Here is a 20,856-nt window from a genome sequence, read left to right on the forward strand (position 1 = left end):
CAAAAAAGGTAACTTCCGCTGAAAGTTCTGCCTGATTATCTCGGAACAGAACCGAGATCCTTCCCTGCTTGAACGTAATAAGCAGTAAGTGCTGACAGCCGACCTCGGACTCGACCGAGGCCTCATCTCAACTGCGGGCCCACTGACTAATTTTGCCTTTGGTTCCTCAACTTCCTACACCCTTCTGTTTTCTTGTGTGTTGTTGTGTGGTTTGTTGGATGCTTTGCTCTGTGTGCTGTGTGAGAAGCCAAGTGTAATCACGTGGTGAAATGTCATTGGGTTTGGAATCTTGAAATGGCTCTATAACTGGGATTAACTTCGCTTTACGATTGAATAAAGCTGACATGGTGGGAAGACACAACTCGTGTGTGCGCCTTCAAAGCGTGCTCACGACCCTCCTAAACTCCCCAAAACATTTTTTTTTCAAGGTGTTTCCAAGTCATGTTACACAATGTTCCCTTTTCAGTCAGTCTAGTCCCAAGGTGGACACTGCATAGTGAATGAAAAGAATTGCTAACTATGAAGTTTGAAGAAAGAGAACTGGCTGCCAGAGGTAAAGAGAACTCTAAAGAATGGGGAGTAGTTGATGCAGGAAGCAGTGACTGCCCACACGGTGGGGCAGAGCACCTGAAGGAGGACACATCTGAAGGAAGGGCCCCAGGAATGGAACCCAGGCCTCACTAGAGAGGGCACAGGTGTGGCCACGGGAAGGCGAGGAAGTTTGTCGGGGGGGTTGCTCTCCAGGATGCCAGGAGGAAGGCACCCCTGGGGAGAAGCCATGTCTGGAAGCCCTCCGGGAGGCTTCTTGGGGGGTTGTGGGGAGAGTTTTTCCACAGGGAGGTGCTGCACTATGGATACTTCTGAGAAAACCCTCTCTGGGTCTTGATGGAAAGTGCCCACAAGGAGAAGTCAAGTGCTAGCGGCCATCTGGTGCTGCAAAAGCCACCAAGAGGAGCACACGAGAACCTGGCAGAGACCCTTTCCCCTCTGGTGTCCTTTCAGAGCCCACTCACTCCTAAGATAGCTTAAGCTTGAGCAAGTGGCAGAGGAGGAATCCCTAAGGGGTCCAGCTCCATAATGACCCACGAGGTAACGACAGGCAAACAAAAATGCCCAAAGAGGAAAGGAATAATTGCATAAGGAAGGCATATACAAGATACCTCAATTACTAAAAGTTATAGGTTTGCTATTTGGAATCTGTGTTAGAAACATGGAAGTTTTAACACTATATTCGGGGTGAGGTGGAAGCCTCAAAGTGGTAGAAATCATTTTTTGTCTTCTTTTGAAAAAACTCATACTCATACTCAAAAACTCATACTCATTTCTTCCCAGTTTCTTTAAATTTTTTTTTTCAACGTTTATTTATTTTTGGGACAGAGAGAGACAGAGCATGAACAGGGGAGGGGCAGAGAGAGAGGAAGACACAGAATCGGAAACAGGCTCCAGGCTCTGAGCTATCAGCCCAGAGCCTGACGCGGGGCTCGAACTCACGGACCGCTAGATCGTGACCTGGCTGAAGTCGGACGCTTAACCGACTGCGCCACCCAGGCGCCCCTTCCCAGTTTCTTTAATTATATATTTAGTTTCCATGAGAATTATAATGGTTGGGGCACCAGCACTGATGTGCTGCACTTGCCTTTTTAATGTATTTCACGTTCACTTTTCTTTCCTTTTCATACACATTTTTTTCTTATGTGATCACTTTAATAACCATAACTAAAGTGTTGAATAATTAATATACATATACTTGAACTCAACATAATAACTTTTCTTTAGCACGTGGTATGACATCATGTAAAAGCCTCATTTTGTAATTTGCAACATTAAAAATAATTCAAAGTACGTAATGCCCTGGAATTATTTATCCTGCTAGAACGATGTCTAGTTCTAATTACAGATGTCATCTTTCAATTCAGTTTTAACTTTCTCTCCAAGGTATGAACCAGCTGACACCCTGAATCTTTGAAAAGTTACTCTCTCTAATTTTCTCTGCCTACATAAGAAAGTGAAAACTGATTTGCTCCATAATGTCCATTAAATCTGCTTTTGTTTGTCTGTTTGTATTCTGTGGTTATCCAAGAAATTCTTCGCAAAATTATAACCCAATCTAATAGTATCTAGAAAGGGCGTCTTCACATAAAAACTCAGAGTTACATACAAAATTTCGTAGCATTAAATAAATAGTTTCAGGAGAATTTAAAGGCTCACTGTCTTAAAATAGGAGCCCTGTCCTTTGAGGAATGCTTTTGAGCTGGTTACTGTTGTGTCTTACATCTGCCTTATAACTTCATTCCACATGTTAACACTTGCCTCTGTGTTCCACTATTAACATTAGACTTTGCTCCATACAATGCACTCCTTTTAGAAATATTTTATTTGCTTTTTACAAATCTTATTTAATTTCTTTACTCTACTGCAGCTAAGGAATTCTGTTCTCATAATTCAAGATGGGAACACTCGATAGATTAACTTCCCCCTCCCCTCTTCAAATGAACACATCACAGGAAAACCTCTATCTACTAGTTAGCATGGGAAGAAAACTTCTGATGAAGTGTTCTACATTTATTACAGTATGTACATTTAATTTTTTAAGTGAGTTAGGTTTGATTATCAATGCTTTGAACGGTTCCTCATAAAAAATTGACTTCAAAGATTGTGGACTGCAACAATATAGACATTATTTATTGTTAGAAGGTAATGATAGCAGTTTATTAAAATTTTCCTGTAATAGATGATCTCAAGGAGGTTGTCAGTGGCTAAGGTGACATAATTGTGTCACAAGTCACTGATTATACCTTTAAAATGGAAAGGTATTACACCTTTAAAAATTCTGCTTTTTATACTGTGCCTTTACATTCTGACCAAAATTCTTTAGCCATGCCCAATATTATCTTCTAAACTTTAAAGTTTCCTGAATATGGAAGGATGTGTGTGTGTGTGTGTGTGTGTGTGTGTGTGTGTGTGTTCATCTATGTTTAATTCTGCTGATATGTACTAATATGTGATCAATTTCATTGTAGATTTACAATGGATTTTGTACTGCATAACTATGCTCTTAAATTATGAAGGTTCCATCAGGCTCAAACTACCTGATCATAAAACTAGTAAACTATGAGTCTTGGCCTAATTAACCTCATTTTTTCCTGATACATAATAAAACCATTTTTTTTTCATTCAAAAAGGATACCATGAATAATCTATTTGTATACATTTCTCTATTAACTAGTTATCTTAAAGAGGTAAGTTATGTAAGCCTAAAGAGTAGGCATTAAATAAGTTGAAACTCACTAATTTTGAATGTTATATTAATTGCAAACATCAAATAAATTTATAAACATATGCTCACTCTTTACGTTGAAGTCAAAATGTCTTTATCTCCCTGCTATGTTCATAACTGAGCAGAAAGTTTCTGGATAATATGGCAACAAACTAGATTTTTTCCCCTCCATTCCTAGAATAGAATATCTTTCCAGAAAATATCAATGTTTTTCCTATGACTGATTTCGTAATCCTGGAGTTTTTAACTCTCAAACTTGCCCTTCCCTGAGCCTCCAGAAATTGGTCAGTTATAGTTTGGACTTTCTTACACTGGTGCTGGTTCCCACAGTGATTTCTTCTTGTGAGTCCCTTGACTTCCTGCACTCACCTGCTGGTCTCTCCAATGTCGGGGGGCCCCTGTTTGCCCTGTGTCCTTCCCTTTCTTGCAGATCCAAGAAGAGCTGTGTATTTTTCATTCTCTTCAGCTTTTCACTTAGTATGGAGTGGTGACTTCCAAATTCTTTACATATGGAATTGAAAACCCCTTCATTTATTTTTTCTGTGCTAAAAGTGTTTCTTGTTCTATACAGTCTGATTCTGCTGATACAGAACATTAACTTTTCCTTTCTCAATTTAAAATCATATTGTAGCTAACATTTAACCTTACACTTGATGACCAAAAGCATTTCCTTGGGTACCCAGAGGTGCTATCAATATTTATGTTGCTTGGGTCTCAGGGTGTTCCTGTTACAGTGTTCATTTATAATTCTATTGCTTCCTCTTACACTTGAATTTAAATAAACCAAGGCCTCTACTAAAAGTACGTTGTTGTAGCCAAGAATTATACACCTCCGTGACTTCTTCTCAGCCTAGTTTTCAATCCTAAATTTTTTTAGTCCTTCCTTAGAAACACGTTATTATTTCAGGAATACATTATTTTTTCAGGAATGCAATATTTCTTTCTGTTCATTATAGTCGTCTTTAAAAAGGAATTCGAAATGTCACATTTTATATGTCCCTAAACCAGGTTATATCTATTAGAAATGATACCATAGTTTTATTTAACATGTACCATCTTAGGTCTCTCATTTTATGGGGCTATTAATATTTCTAATATGCATGTTTCTTTTTCTCATGTTTTCTTCATATGCTAGTTCATCGGGCTATTATGCTCCTCCAAAAAGTATCGTCAAAAAACTGATTTTATTCCCAATATTTTAGCCTTTATGGAAAATAGACCAAAAGACACATTTACAAACATGGGAAAGACAGTTTCACCCTAGCTATCACCCCTCCCCAAGCCCGGGCAGCCCCGTGCAGAAGAAGACATCCTCCCCATGTGAGAAGGAAGGAGAAGTAAACAGCTGAATTCACCACAGCACGAGTACCAGGCCCACACCAACAGCACGCTGGCCTTCACGCCAAGCCTCCAGATCAGCTTTGGGGAACCCAGCTCCCAGCCTACCCCAACACCAGGCCCACCTCCACAGTATCCAGCTCCAGGCAAACTCTTCCATCTCGAGGCTCTTGGTCTGCACCAATGCCAGAGGAGCCCCAGCAGTCCTAGGCTCAAGGTGGGCTTCTGCTGACCCAGGTTTCCCACCTGCCACAGGACCAGACCAGTCCCAGGGTAATGATGCCTTCTCATTGTCGGAGTTTCAGGGACAGATGCAATGTACATGTTTCCCTCTTGGGGCCTTTCATGATAATTCTTGATGATTCTTTCGGGTTGAGGATTCTTCTGTGGGGATCTGTAACTGACGATTTTTTTCTGTAATTGACATCAAAGGTATGGCTTCCCATTCTGGTCTCCTCTCTTCCTCCGCAGTCCAGTTTAATGAGGTTTCTCTTTATTAATTTTCACAAAACATATGTCCAAGTTGATTGTTTTTAATTTGAAATTATATTGATTGTTAGTAGTTTGAAGTTCTGTTTCTCAAACATCATGGAAGAGAAGCATCCTACCCAGAAATTTAAAAAACAGTTTCCTCTCCCATCTACTTAGTCAAAACACGTGTTTCTTTCTCATGAAGTGTTTCTTTCCTTTTTTCCTTATATTTTTATACTCATTATTTTGAAGCTGAGCGATTAATTCCAGTATGTTTTTTTTTTCTCCTGCTTCCTGCCCACTTCCTGGCCTGCCATGTCATAATTCTCCATTATCAAAGGTGCCAGGAGTAATCCGTGTCATGTAGGAGAGGCTGTTATTGACAGCGTAATGTGACATCAGGCTCACTGACGCCTCCTTGCTTATTCACTCTAATGGGATATAACAATTTTTCATCCTTGACTCTGGAGTCCCACTTCTTGCATGGACTATACCTGAGTAATAATGCACATCTCTTCAACATCAAACAGTAGTATTAGCATATTTATTTTCTACTTCTTGGTTTTTTTAAGCGTATTTAGTTATTTTGAGAGAGAAAGAGAGGAGGGGTGGGGAAGAGAGACAGAGAGAAGGAGACAATCCCAAGCATTGACAGCGCAGAGCCTGACATGGGGCTCGATCTCAAAAACTGAGCTCGTGGCTGGGCCGAAATCAAGAGTTGGATGCTCAACTGAGTCACCCAGGCACACCCTTTTCTACTTCTAAGACAATTTGCCGCCTAGTGGCGAATGAATATCTGCCACACGTGGAACATACTAGGACGGTAACAGTCCCCTAAATTGGGTGATTGTCCCCCCATGTTGGAGTTCTTGAGATTCCAGAGGATTGCCATAGATCCAAATGAGACACGTGGTCCTACCTAACATGTACCGCACTGATTTGGTAGGACAGGACACTGGGAGCATAGGCCCAAAGTGGACCTCTTGCTGGTAGAAGGTCAACGAACTGAGATTCTGCAATCTGCTCGGTAATATCCTGTTCAAGGTGGGCTTACACGCCCTCAGGTCTGTCCTTTACATCTGGCCTTCCCGTTCTGAGCTACTGGTCCCTGCTTTGTCCGGGCACATGGAATCAGTTACTTTTTCTGTTCCTCCAAATTACTATTACCGTATTAAACTTTTAGATGATTCTACTAGTCAGCATTTTTGAATGAATTGTGTTCTTGACGTTAATCTCATTTATTTATTTATTTACTTATTTATTTTTAATTTTTTAATGTTTATTTATATTTGAGAGAAGCAGAACACAGAGGAGGAGCAGAGAGAGAGAGGGAGACACAGAATCTGAAGTAGGCTCCAGGCTCTGAGCTGTCAGCACAGAGCCTGACGTGACTCTCGAACTCACTAGCTGTGAGGTCATGACCTGAGTCGAAGTCGGCTGCTTAAGCGACTGGGTGACCCAGGAGCCCTGGCATTAACCTCTTTTAAGCATCAAAATGTCACACAATCTATTGTGTGTGCTTACTAAATAGTAAAAGATTCTCTGTTAGCAATTTTAGTAGAATTTTTTCTAAACCTCTTTAGTTTAGAGAAATTATTATAAGACTGTATAACTCTGGTCCCACAACTGCCACACTGCATTTTTCCCAAAAGCAAAATTCCTGTTTCGCTATAGGGTTCGACACTGTCACATAGCAAAATATATCTCAGTCGTGTGTGTGTGTGTGTGTGTGTGTGTGTTCCACCATAAACCCAAATCTTGGACAGTCTGGTTTAAAATGCATTTTAGAAACAGATGGAAGGTAATTACTTTATCAAAAGAGGTATCTGAACACACATTTCACATCCAAAAATTCTAGCGGATAGCTTCTAAAATTGCAATTTTGTAAGTATATTACTCTTAAGGTTATGCCCATTTCTAGTGTCAATATGAAGTTAAAATGCAGGCCATTTAGCCAAAAATAATTTCAAAATCATTGAAGACTACAACAGAAACATTTATTCTCATAATATCTCTTCCAATCGATGCCATTACATATTGTTTCTTTCCTTTACACTGCCCTTTGACTTCATACTTAACTGAGTCTCTTCCTTTTAAGTTCTACTGAAGCCTCTACAATAATTAGTGTGTATTTTTAGCCTGAGCCTTCAGACCTTGCTACTTGTTTTCAGCGCATGGCTTCAGATCTCTTGGCGTGATGTCAGATAATCCCCTTAATCACGCACACCCTAGATCCCAACAAAGGATCTGAGGCAAGGAGGGCAGGAGAGTGGCAGAGGAAGAAAGGAAGAGGTGTGCCAGCTAATGTGAATGGTAGAGAGAAAACTTGGAATGGGGGACTGACGAGGAAGAATGCCAGGAGGAGGAAAGAGCTGGTGAGCAAGGAGGAGAAGAGAACAATTGTGCAGAAAGGATGGACGTAAATCTGAAAGCGACGATGGTTATGGACAGACAAGCAGCTAAAGATGGGAGGAGGATGGTTGGAGACAAGAAGCAGCAGCAAAATGATTTTTGAAAGATGAAACAGAAAAAGAGAAAATGCAGAAGAAAAGAGTCCGTGTCACCACTGGTCTCACAACCTAACCTGGATCTCCTTCCACAAGGAGTCTCGCGCCGAGCACACCCTGCCCTCTATCAGCACCAAGAGACCTCCCAGAAAGGGATGTGACATTATGGAATCACACTTTTTTCCGTGAACACTTCAACGGGATCTTTCCTCTGTTTTTCAGCTTGGAATGTCGTTGCGAAGAAATTAAAAGCTAAGCTCGTTTTTTTATCGTTTTAAGGAGTGACCTTATTGTTTTTGCCCTGATGACGAGTAATTCTTTCATTATTCTGAAAGGCAGATGTATGACCAACACGTGTTTATTGATTTAAAAGTTTACTTCAAGAGCATCTTCTTGAATCGTATATATAAATGCTATTTAGATCCATTTTTTTTTTTTCTTCAGGAACACAAATTCTATACACCTTAAACCGGCTTGGTTTACTCTCAACGTCTTTGTGTTCAGTTGAATATAGTTTAAACCTTTGTTCTGTTCCACGTGACTAAACTTTCTTTCTTTCTTTCTTTCTTTCTTTCTTTCTTCCTTCTCTTTTTTCTTTCTTCAATTTTTATAGGTTGTCAGTATTGCAGGAAGGAAAAGAAAGCATCAGTGCTAAGTAAAACAATTGTTGCTAATCTTTGTTACCTGGAGTTCACACCAACATCCTCACGTGTGTGTGTGTGCGTGCACACACACACACACACACACACAGTCTTCTGTAAACATAGTGGGTAAGAGGGCAAGCTTTGAGAGGACTTTAAAAATAATAACAGAATAAGCACCTTCACCTTCCTCCCCTCACAAGCACCCGGAATGAAGATCCACCTGGAGCAGTTCCTTCTGAAAGAAATCCAGAAGCGAGTTGAGCAAATCCCATACATTGTGTAAATGAGAAAATACTGACATTGAAACAGGGGCTGACTGTGATCCTCTCTAGAGACCAGGGAAGCCAAGGGACACTTCCCCTGTCCTCTCTCTCGAGGCCACTCCATATTGCCAGTATCTCCTTGCAAGGAGCTAGTACGTATGTCTGCACCCCAGCTTTTGTGGCTGCTGCACAAGGGATAGGTTCCTCGGATAACCTGCTTTGGAGAGCACAGAGAACTCCCATTCAAGAGTCACACAGGACTGTAGTAAACAATGAAGAAGTTATCAACTGGCCATCCCCTCAGAGCTCTGCAGAGAAGGATGAGGCAGAAATGCTCAGCTCCCCGTCTTTCCCTGAAGGGGGTCGATTTGCATGCTTCAAAAGTGCTGCCTGCAGGTCACTCTTAAACTATCTAGGGGATGAGTGCAATCTTTTCCAGAGTACGATCTGGGAAGTCTGCAGATACTTCCTCTGCCCCCTCCTTCCTGTTCTTTCCAAGCCACTAGTATTTCCATAGAAGGAGATTACGCACACATCCGGAGCCCCAGCTTTTGTAGCTGCCACCTGAGGAAGAAGCTCTCAGATTGCCTCGCCCTGATAGCCAACAGGACTTGCATTCTGGAGTTGACAAGACTGTGCCTCTTAATGGACTGAGGAGACACGTCTCCCCCTATGGCTCTACACCTGGGCCCAGAACACACGGAACAGACAAAAAGTTCACCTTTATTTTTCCCTGACTGGGACCAAATTACATACTTTCCCGGATGCTGCCGCCTGATGTTCTGGCTTCCAAATGGCCAGCATCCAAGTGCAGACTACAATCCTACCCTTTAGGACACAGACAGAGCATACCACGCAAGCAATTACTGGGAGCCACTAAGAGCAAAGAAGGTGGCTCAGCAAATCAAAACAGCTTGAGAGATAATAAGAACCAGGGGCTCTTCCAGTTGTCTAGCTTTATCTCTTGCATGAAATCCCTCTGTCAAGACTGAGAGATCGTATCTATGCACAGAAACCAACATGGGGAGTCGAGGAAAACGAAGAAACAGAGGAAAAACTTCCAAATTAAAGACCGATGTAGAAATCCAGAAGCAGACTTTAGTAAAAGAGATCTACCTAATAGATCTACCTAATAGAGAATTCAAAATAATGGTCATAAAAATGCTCACTGAGATCAGCAGAATAACGTAAGCACAAAGTAAGAATTGCAACAGAGATAGAAAATATTTTTAAAATACCAAACAAAAATCACAGAGTGGAAGAATACAATAATTGAACTAAAAAGTTAAATAGTTCAACAATAGAAAGATGAAAGTGGCAAAAGGATCGATGAACTTGAAGGCAAGACAGTGGCATTCTTCTAATCAGAGGAGCAAAACGAGAAAAAAAAAAGAAAGACAAAAAAAAAAAAGAAAAGGGGAAAGTAGCTTAAGGGAATATAGGACACTATCAAATGGAGCAATCTGTGCCATATAGGGATAACAGAAAGAGAAGAGAGAGAAAATGGTAGAAAGCTTATTCTCAGAAGTCCTGGCTGAAACTTCCTTAACCTGGGAGAAGGAAACAGATATACATATATAGATCCAGGATGTCCAAAAGGGTCCAAATAGATTAAATTTAAGGAGGTCCAGGCTAAAGCCTGTTATAATTAAATGGCCCAAAGTTAAAAACAAGGAAACAATCTTAAAAGTGGTAAGTGAGGGGCGCCTGGGTGGCTCTGTTGGTTAAGCATCCAACTTTGGCTCAGGTAATGGTCTCGCGGTTTGTGAGTTCAAGCCCCGTGTTTGGCTCTGTGCTGACAGCTCAGAGCCTGGAGCCTGCTTCGGATTCGGTGTCTCCCTCTCTCTCTGCCCCTCCCCTACTCACTCTCTGTCTCACTCTGTCTCTCAATAATAAATAAATGTTAAAATAATAATATTTTTTTTTAATAAAAAAAAAGTAGTAAGTGAAAAAACAACTTGTCATTTAGAAGAAAATCCCAATAAGACTACCAGCAGGGGTGTCTGGGTAGCTCAGTTGGTTAAGCTCTGACATTGGCTCAGGTCATGATCTCATGGTTCCTAGGGGTAAGCCCCATGGGGGGCTCTGTGCTGACAGCTCAGAGCCTGGAGCATGCTTAAGATTCCATGTCTCCCTATCTTTCTGCCCCTCCTCCACTCATGTTCTGTCTCTTATTCTCTCTCTCTCTCTCAAAAATGAATAAGCATTAAAAGTTTTTACAAAAATTTAAACAATTAAAAAAAATACTATCGGCAGGATTTTCTTCCCAAATTTGCTGGCCAGAAAGAAGTAGCATGACATATTCAAAATACTGAAGGAAAAGTCTACTAATCCAGAATTCGCCATCCAGCAAAGCTGTCCTTCAGAATTCAAGAAGAGATAAAGTTTTCCAGATAAGCAAGAGCTGAAGGAATTCATCACCATGAGAGCAGCCTTATAAGAAATGTTAAAGGAGCTTCTTCAAGATGAAATAAAAAGATGCTAATTAGTAACAGGAAAATATAAGGAAGTATAAAATATTTAATTAAATTCAGAATACTCTAATGCTGTAATGGAGGTAGATAAATCGCTCATAATTCTAATATAAATGTTAAAAGACAAAAGTATTGAAAATATCTGCAACTAAAATAGTTTCTTAATGTATACATAATGTAAAAAAATGTAAATTTTGACATTAAATACATGAAATGTGAGTGGAGAGGGTAAAAATTAGAGCTTTTTATGTGTTTGAAATTAAGTTTTTATTGGCTTAAAATAGACTATTATAAATATAATATATTTTATATAATCTTCTTGGTAACCACAAAGCAGAAAACTATAGTAGATACACACACAAAAGAGTAAGGAATCTAAATATACTACTATAGAAAATCATCAAATCACAAAGGAAGAGAACAAGAGAGGAAGAAAGGAGAAAAAATATTAAAAACAACAAAAAACCAAGTAACAAAATGGTAATAGTAAGTTCAGACCTATCAAACATTACTTTACATGTAAATGGAATAAATTCTCCAATCAAAAGACATAGAATGGTTGAATGGATTAAAAAAACAAGAGTCAACTATATTCTATGTACATGAGGCTCATTTCAGTTTTAAGGACACACACAGACTGAAAATAATGGGATGGGGAAAGATGGTTCATCTAAATAGAAACCAGGAGAAAGCAGGAGTAGTTATATTTATATCAGCCAAAATAGACCTTAAGTCAAGGACCATAACAAGAGACCAAGAAAGTCATTATATAATGATAAAGTGATCAATTTGTCAAGAGGATATAACATTTGTAAATATTTATGCACTCAACATAAGGGCAGACATAAAAAGAGAAATAGGCAATACAATACTAATATATTTCAATATCACACTTTCAACAATGGATAGATTATGAAGATAGAGAACCAACAAAGAAATATTGGACGTGTATTAGACAAGCATGACCAGGTAAACTTAATAGAAATTTACAGAACATTTCATACAACAGCAGCAGAATAAATACTCTGTTCAAGTACCCATGAAATATTCTCCAGGATAGATCATAAATTAAGCCACAAAACAAGTCTTAATAAACTTAAGAAGATTGAAATCATATAAGCATTATTTCTAGCCACAGTGATATGAAAATAGAAAACAATAAAAAGAGTCTAAGTAGAAAATTCACAAATATGAGGAGGTTAAACAACATGCTCCTGAACAACTAATGATCAAAAAATTTATCAAAAGAGAAATTTAAAAATGTGTTGAGACAAATTAAAATGGAAAACACATAGCAAAAATTATGGGATACAGTGAAAGCAATATAAGAGGAAAGTCAGTAATACATGTTTAAATTAATAAAAAAGAAAGTATCAAATAAAAAACCTTATTTATACCTCAAGAAACTATATAATCAAACAAATAACTAAGCCCAAAGTTAGTAGAAGGAAGGAAATGACAAAGATCAGAATGGAAACAAATAAAATAGAGACTAGAAAAGTCAATAGAAAAATCAACGAAACTGAGAGGTGTTTTGTGGAAAAGATAAAAAAAAAGAATTGACAAGCTATCAGATTAAAGAAGAAAAAAAGAGAGTATTAAAATATATAAAATCAGAAATGAAAGAGGAGGCAGTGTACAAAACACCACAAAAATAAAAGAAGTATAAGAGATCCCTATGAATAATCATATGGCAAAAAATAGCAAAACCTAGAAGAAATGGATAAATTTATAAAAACATACAACCTACAAAGACTGAATCATGAAGAAATAGAAAATCTGAACAGACTACTTACTATGAAGGAGATTGAATGAGTAATCAAAAACCTTCCAACAAACAAAAGTCCCAAACCAGCCATTTTCACTGGTGAATTCTACCAAACATCTAACAAGATTTACTATCAATATTTCTCAAAGTCTTACAAAAAATAAAAGGCAAGCTTCCAAGAGAAGAGGAGGGAGAGTAGACTCATTTTATAAAGCTAACATCACCTTGATACTAAAAACAGACAAGGGCACTACAAGATGAGATTGCTACACTCCAACATCTCTGATAAACATAGATTTAAAAATTCTCAACAAATTATTAGCAAGCCAAATTCAACAATACATTAAAACAATTATACACCATTATCAAGTGGGATTTATCCCAGGGATGCACAAATGGTTCATCAACCATAAATCAAGCAATGAGATATGCCATATTAACAAAATGAAGGATGACAGTCATATAATCATCTCAATAGATGCACAAAAAAAAGCATTTGGCAAAAGTCAACATCTTTTCATGATAAACACTCTCAAAACCTCAACATAATAAGCCTATATATGACAAGCCTTATATTCACAGCATTATATTCAATGAAAAGTTGAAAAAAAAATCCTTAAATCTTAAAAGATTGCAAGGATGCCCACTTTCTCCACTTTTATTCAACATAGTACTGGAAGTCTTAGCCAGAAGAATTAGACAAGAAAAATAAATAAATAAGTCATCCAAACTGGAAGTTGTCTTTTCTTGCAGATGACATGATACATAAAAAATCATAAGAATCACAAAAAAAAACTGTTAGAACAAATAAGCAAATTCAGCAAAGTTGCATAATACAAAATCAGTGTACCAAAATCAGTTGTATTTCAACACATGAACAATCCCCAATCAGAAAGAAAAATTTAGAAAATAATTCCGTTTATAATTGCATTGAAAGTGAATAATACTTTGGAACAAATTTAAGCAAGAAGGTGAAAGACCTATGCACTGAAAACTATGACATTGATGAAAGAAATTGAAAATGACATAAATAAATGGAAAGATATTCCATGACTGTGGACTGGAAGAATGGATATTGTTAAGATGTCCATAATACCCAAAGCAATCTACAGATTCAATGAAATCTCTATCAAAATTTCAATGCAATTTTTCACATAGAAAAACATCTTAAAATTATTATGCAACCACAAAAGATCCCAAAGAGTCAAAGCATGCTTGAGAAAGAATGAAGTTGGAGCAATCACGATTCTTGATTTGAAACCACATTACAAAGCTATAATAATCAAAACAGTATGACAATGACATAAAAGGAGACACATAGGTTAATGGAAGAGAATAGAGAGCCCGTAAAAACTGACACATATATAGTCAATTAATTCACAGCAAAAAAGCCAAGAATATTACAATGAGAAAAGGATGGTCTTTTCATAAATGGTGTTAGGAAAATAGGAGAGCCACATGCAAAACAACAATGAAAACAACAACAAACAGAAAAATATTTAAAAAAGAAGCTATATCCCTGTCCTATACTATACACAAATCAACACAAAATGGGTTAAAGTCTTGAACATAAGACTTAAAACTCTAAAACTCCTAGAAGAATACACAAGTGATAAGCTCCTTGACAGGTTTTGACAATGATTATTTGGGTTTGACACCAAAAACAAAGGCGACAAGCCAAGTTAACATCTGGGACTACAACAGACTAAAAAGCAAGTACAGCAAAGGTAATCATCCACAAAATGAAAAGGCAATCTACCGAATGGGAGAAAATATTTCCAAATCTTATGTCTGATAAGGAGTTAATATCCAAAATATAAAACTAACTCCTATAACACAATAGCAAAACAAACAATCCAATCAAAAATGGGCAGAGTGACTGTCTTTCTAAGAAGACATAAAATGGCCAAAAGAAATATGAAAAGAGGCTTATCATTACTAACCGTCAGAGAAATGCAAACCAAAATCACAAGCAGGTATCATCTCATATCTGTTAAAATGGCTACCATTAAAAAAGACAATAAATAGGTGTTGGCAAGGATATGAACAAAAAGAAACACTTGTGCTGTGTTTGTGGGGCAACTACTATGGAAACCAGTATGAGTGTTCCTCAAGAAATTAAAAATAGAACTACCATATGATCCAGCAATCCCACTGCTGGGTATCTAGCCAAAAAAGTGAAAGCTGCCTTGAAGAGCTGCCTGCACCCCCTTGTTTGTTGCAGCATTATCTGTGAATAGCCAAGGTATGGGAACAGCCTAGGTGTCCATCAGCAGATACATGCGTAAAGAAGAGGTAGATATATACACATGGAATATTATTCAGCCACAAAGAAACAAGGTAATTCTGCTGCATGTGATGACAGGGATGGACTGTAATGACATTAAGCTCTGTGTAATATGACGGATAGAAAAAGACAAATACTCTATGCAGAATCTAAAACAGCCAACCGCATAGAAACAGAGTAGAATGGTGGTTACCAGGGCTTGGGGGGGGTGAGGGAAACGGGAAGAACCTGGTTCAGAGTACACGCTTCCAATTACAAAATGAACACGTGCTGGGTATCTATCTAAACGCACAACACTGCAGTTATAGTTAACAATACTGGACCCCATACTCGAAACTTGCTAAGAGATCAGATCTTAAATATTTTCCCCACAAAAAAAAGAAATGGCGATTATGACGTAACGGGAGTGCTAGCTAATGCTACGGTGATAATATTTTGTAAATACAGAATTTTATCAAATCAACACTTTGTAAATCTGAAGCTTACACAATGGTGTATGTCGATCATATTTCACTGAAGCTGAAAAAATATTTTTAATTTAAAATTTTGTATAATGAAAATTTTGTAATCAGAAAAACATTTTCAAAGCAAATGCAAAAAATAAAAATAAAGAAAGATGAAAGAAAGAACCAAAGAAAGAAAGAAAGGGTACAAGCTTTGAGCCAGACTGCCTGGATACAGCTGTGTAATATTGTTAAAGTTATTGTAATTCTCTTTGCCTCCATTGACTCACCAATAATTGTGATAATTAATAGTTCCCAACTCAGAGTGTCAATCTGATTAATAAATATAAACTATTTAGGGCAACGCTTGGGAAACAGTAGGAGTACAACAAATTCTGACATTTCTTGTTATTATCATCAGCCATGGCTTTCCTGTGATCTACGAAGGTAAGGATATGTCCTGCTCATTTGAAGCAGAGACCTATCCACCTGGCAGAGCAGTGGTCTGAGAGTTTCCCGAGGCATCAAACTGCATGCCGCCCCCTAGTGCTGCTCACTGTCACATTCCTTCCCAACACCATTCTTCCACGAACACTGTATCCAGGAGGGTAGATATTACCTTTCATGGGAAAAAAAGGCAGTCATTTTTTTAAAAAATCACATTTGGGGGATAAATGTCATGCAAAACACTATCCTGGGTCCATTGTGGACAAGGCTCATTGAAGATTCATCAGAGCACTGTGAGATAGGCATTATTCGCATTTTATAAATGAAAAAATGGCACAGAAAATTTAAACAGTACCCACTCTCCCCCTTTACCTTAGGTCAGGCAGCTAATAAATGTCAACCCAGGTCTGTCTGGTCCCAAAGTCTCCTCTCCTTCCACTATCCTATGATATCTCCATGTAAAATATGCGGAGAAATACTCTCTTCTTATATCCCACGATGGCTAATATCTTTCTTTGAGTATACATTTAACTTCATTATTTTTAACTTTTATTATTGAAGCATGGTTGACATGCAATGTTATGTTAGGGGAATGCCTTTTTTGATCATTGTATGTGCCAAGTAAATATTTGTTAAACAAAAATGAAAACTTCCAGTAACACATAAAAGTGGTGAAATAAAGAAATTTTCTTTTGACCTGTGTCGTGTTTATCTGTAGGAAAAATTGGTGTACAACTTTCAAAGTGTTTTTATTAAAATACTTAAATTGATCTCTCAAAACGAGGATGGCTGCCAAGTTATGGTTATAGAGTTTTAATGTCCTAAATGCTACATATTTTAAAAGAATTAGAGTAAACTATTCAAGTTGTTAGTAACAAACAAATTAATATAAATACATATAAATATGTGTAGACTTAGAGTTCAATTGTTTGCAGTAAAGCTATTTATTTGCATAAATAGCTTATATTATATTTCTTATATTTTTCAGAATTTTCTTAGATTTCCAGAAAATGTTACTACTTTCCAAAACATGCATATAGAATTTTATGAGCTTCTTATAATAACCCCAAATTTTCTGCTATATAAAATTTAGATAGTCTGACATTTAGAAAACCAAAGCTCCTCTCTTGATTTCAAAAGGATGAGATAACAATGAAAATAAGATTGATAATGTTATGCATCACATAAAAATACCAGACAGAAGATAAGTCTTTAGAAGTAATATATTGAATGCTTCCTTTCTTCCTGTGTCCAAAAAAAAAAAAAAATTTCCAAAAAAATGGACTATTTTGAATCACATAGGCATACATCAAAATAGCTTTCCTAAATTAAAGCTTTAGGTATCAAGCCTTATCTGTATCACTGATTTCTCGACTTTAGGAAGATTATAAATTTCTCAAATATTATACTCTATATTTATATACACTTTCTGATTTAGTCTGGTACTCTAAGTGGTATTCCTGGTCAGGATGAGACGTTGGGGGACCTAATTTTTCATGGAGAGGGGTGGTAATACAACCTGAGATAATGGAATCATATTATTCTCCCAAGAATTGGAAGATATACCATGGAGATGAGAAAAAAAAAAGAGCAAAATTATGTCTAGTTTCAATGTTCACATTTTCAATATATTATCTAAAAACAGGTGTAGTGAAGAATCATATATTTGCACATACTCCTTAAATGACTATTTGCATGTAAAAAATAATAATATATTTTGTTAGTACAAGAAAATTTTTAAATGGGAAGGAACATGAGATCAATTATAATTCCTTTTATTCAGGTAAAAAGACATTTGTCCATAAGAACACATTATTTATTAGGAAGATGTTTTTTTTTTTTTTTTAAGACTGTGGCTCTATTAAGTTGCTCAAGTAGGTTCAGAGACATCCAGGCTCTCTATCCTACAATTTCACTATCCTAAGCAGGTGGTCTTTCATTCTCCAGTTTATTGCTCCCTTGTATCAAGTTGACGGTTAAGGTTTCAGGCATCATTTCTTCATAACCTCGTTGCGAAAAGCAGGTGACAGGTAAGTTAAAAAGAGACAGTGATACTTTTTACATTTCTCCCTCCTTTGATCCAGGAAAAACAAAAACAAAAACAAACAAAAAACAAAACTCCCTACGAAGCTCCAGACATGTTTGTTTTTATTGACCAAATTTGGGTCATATAGTTAGTTGTTTACAGCTGCCTTGGAAACTCAGAATTCAGCTTATTTGTTTTGATGGAAAGCAGTTAAGAAATCAGGACCACGTGATGGCTGTTGAGTAACCTTTCAACAAATTCTGTTCCATGACAAAAGATGGGGAGGACAAACTGAGGGACAATGAGGAAAAAGTAATCAAAACAGGAAGAGAAAGAATATTTAATTATCTGGAAAGAGACATATTTTATAGTTAAAAAGTTGCAAGTCCTTCTTATGCAATCCCTATAACCATTGTATCTGATCCATTTTATAGTTAAGACCTGAGAAATATAGAAAAATAATGGCAAACTCCAAAGTTCCGTATTCATGGTTGTGTGGACTATTAAAATTTACCTAAACTAGGGAAATGTAAGGGGAAGAATTGGCTTGAAGGTTGAATAAATAGTACATGGCCATTTGTGGGTTCTTTGCTTTAGCCCTGCTTTGAGGTTGCTTATTTGAAACAACTACCTGGTTCTGTGTCATCTAATAGCAAAGACTGAGTTTAAGTGTTGCCATGGATCCAAGCCCTAAGGGTTTTAGTCTTTTACCATTATGTCTTGTTGTACTGCTCCTGGATATACATTAATCTCTTTTGTTTCCAGTTTAATAATACCCATTCTGTTCCACAAATTATTGGGGCTAATTTTTCCTTTGCCCCAAGCTAGGATTAGCTCGAACCTAAAGTCAAGCTAGAATATGAATCTAGGATTAAAACCCAAATCTAGAGGCTGGAATCTAAATATAAAATTAAAATCTGAATCTAGGATGAAAATTCTAGGCTAGGTTTACACATTATCTCAGTCACAAGATCACTAGACACTCACTAGACAATAGTTTTACCAGCTGCTTTGCCATCACCTAAAAATGATGTCCAACTCATAGCCAGGGTGAGGGAATCCTTATTGCCATCCATGACATTTCAGCTCAATCGATTCTCAATTTTAGTGTCAATCTTATAACCACAATTGCTACTATCAATTCTGTTAGACAATTCTATTTCAGATGCAAATGAGGGAAATTCATCTTCAAACTAGCTCACAAGAAAAAAGGGGGGAATTTATTAAATCATTAAATCAGGAGGTTCAAGTTGCGAATTTTCATGAAGACAGGGATTTAGGGTTGATAAAACCAAGAATCTGTGTCTCATTATCTCTTCTCTCTGCATTACTTAGTCCTGGACTTATTATCAAAATGCTCTATCTGATGAAACAAAGAGAAGACAATTTCTCCTATAGATTTACATTGCCTTCCCAACCACCATTCCTTTGTTGTCCCACAGAAACCCTAGACATTCCCCTCAGTTTTTAATTAGGTTTTCTAATGAATGTCAAACTAATGACAAAATCGAGCGTTATGGAGTCATTTGGTTGACCAGGACTGGATCATATGTTGAACCCTGAGATAATGTGGAAATTAGGTTATTTTCATGTAAACCCAATGGAAATAATTTTCAACAGTAAATATGTATTGTCCTATCAAAAGAATGGAGGAGAAACAGAGGCTGAATTGATGATGATAGCTGTTGTATTCATCACCATTAAAAAGTGCTATGATAGAGTAAGATATACACATTCTCAAAGCAATAATATATAAAAAATGTTGCAAAGATATCCATACTGTGGTTGGTCTTCCTTTCATTATTTGTTGTTTTACTATTTTGGCAAAGGCACAAAGCAACAGTGTTCTTGAAAAATAGTTCCTGTCAGTTGGTGGTGGTTGTTTAAATTAATAGACTAACAAGACATTTCATAGAGATAGACCAGTCCACGCCACATAGAGTTATAGACTTCATTTAAGGATATTGAATTCCATAGGCAATAAAAGTGAAAGATCATCCATGAAACTATGTATAAATGATAGAGCTTTCTGCGGGTGTGGGTGTGTATATGAAATGCTCACACATCAGAGACTACAGCAATGTATCCCTGAATCATGCTTTTTCTATGTTACTTTCAAAATCAGAAAGAGCAAATGTTATATGGAAATCCATACCAGTAATTTAAAGTCATCCTAAGCTATAAGAACAAAAACTGTACATATTATCTAATGGAAGACTGATTTTTAAAAATCCTTCTAATCTAAGGTAAATCCATCCATAGTTCTGAAATAACAGTTTTACCTAATCGCTCTGAGATCTTTTCAATGTCATATCCAAGACAATTGAGAAGATTTTTTAAAGAAAGCTCTCTTCTTTTTTTCCAGAGTAAATGTACTATCTTCCTACTCACAATGGTTTATGATATACACATTTTTAGCACTTTTCTCTTTCAAAGCTCTATTGGAATAAATGACTACATATAAAAATGCAAGTTAATTTATTTCACCATTTTAACACTAGATGTGCTACCAGCAGATCTGAGCAGTGAGGAATTAATGGACCCAATAAAGCAGGTGAAAAAGAAAGGACATAAAAATAAGTTCACCTTTAAGTAAAGTCTGGAAATGTTACCAAGATATGAAGCAGCAGAGAGCATGGGAAAAAGCCAATTCTGCGTTGTTAATCAGCTAATAGCTGAAGGAACAAATTGAAAAGTTTGTCAAGTCCTGTGGCAGGCATAAGCATGAAGAGTTTACCCCAGATTATCCATATGGGTCCAGTATAATTATGTGTCCTTCCAGGGGAAGAAGAAAGGCAGGAGAGTCAGAGGAGAGGTGATGACAAAAACATACATTGTAGTGATGTGACCATAAATTCGGGTAGCCTCCAGAAACTGGAAAGGGCAAAGAACATATTTTCCCTCAGCCTGC

General features: G+C 37.1%; 1 pseudogene; it reads left to right on the forward strand.

The window, feature by feature from the left end:
- The first annotated feature begins 9,520 nt into the window (after window positions 1-9,520).
- LOC125156684 (protein DBF4 homolog A-like) overlaps window positions 9,521-20,856 on the forward strand; it is a 79,634-nt pseudogene continuing 68,298 nt past the window's right edge.

The sequence above is a fragment of the Prionailurus viverrinus genome, chromosome F2 (genome assembly GCF_022837055.1).
Source record: "Prionailurus viverrinus isolate Anna chromosome F2, UM_Priviv_1.0, whole genome shotgun sequence".
Lineage (NCBI taxonomy): Eukaryota > Metazoa > Chordata > Mammalia > Carnivora > Felidae > Prionailurus > Prionailurus viverrinus.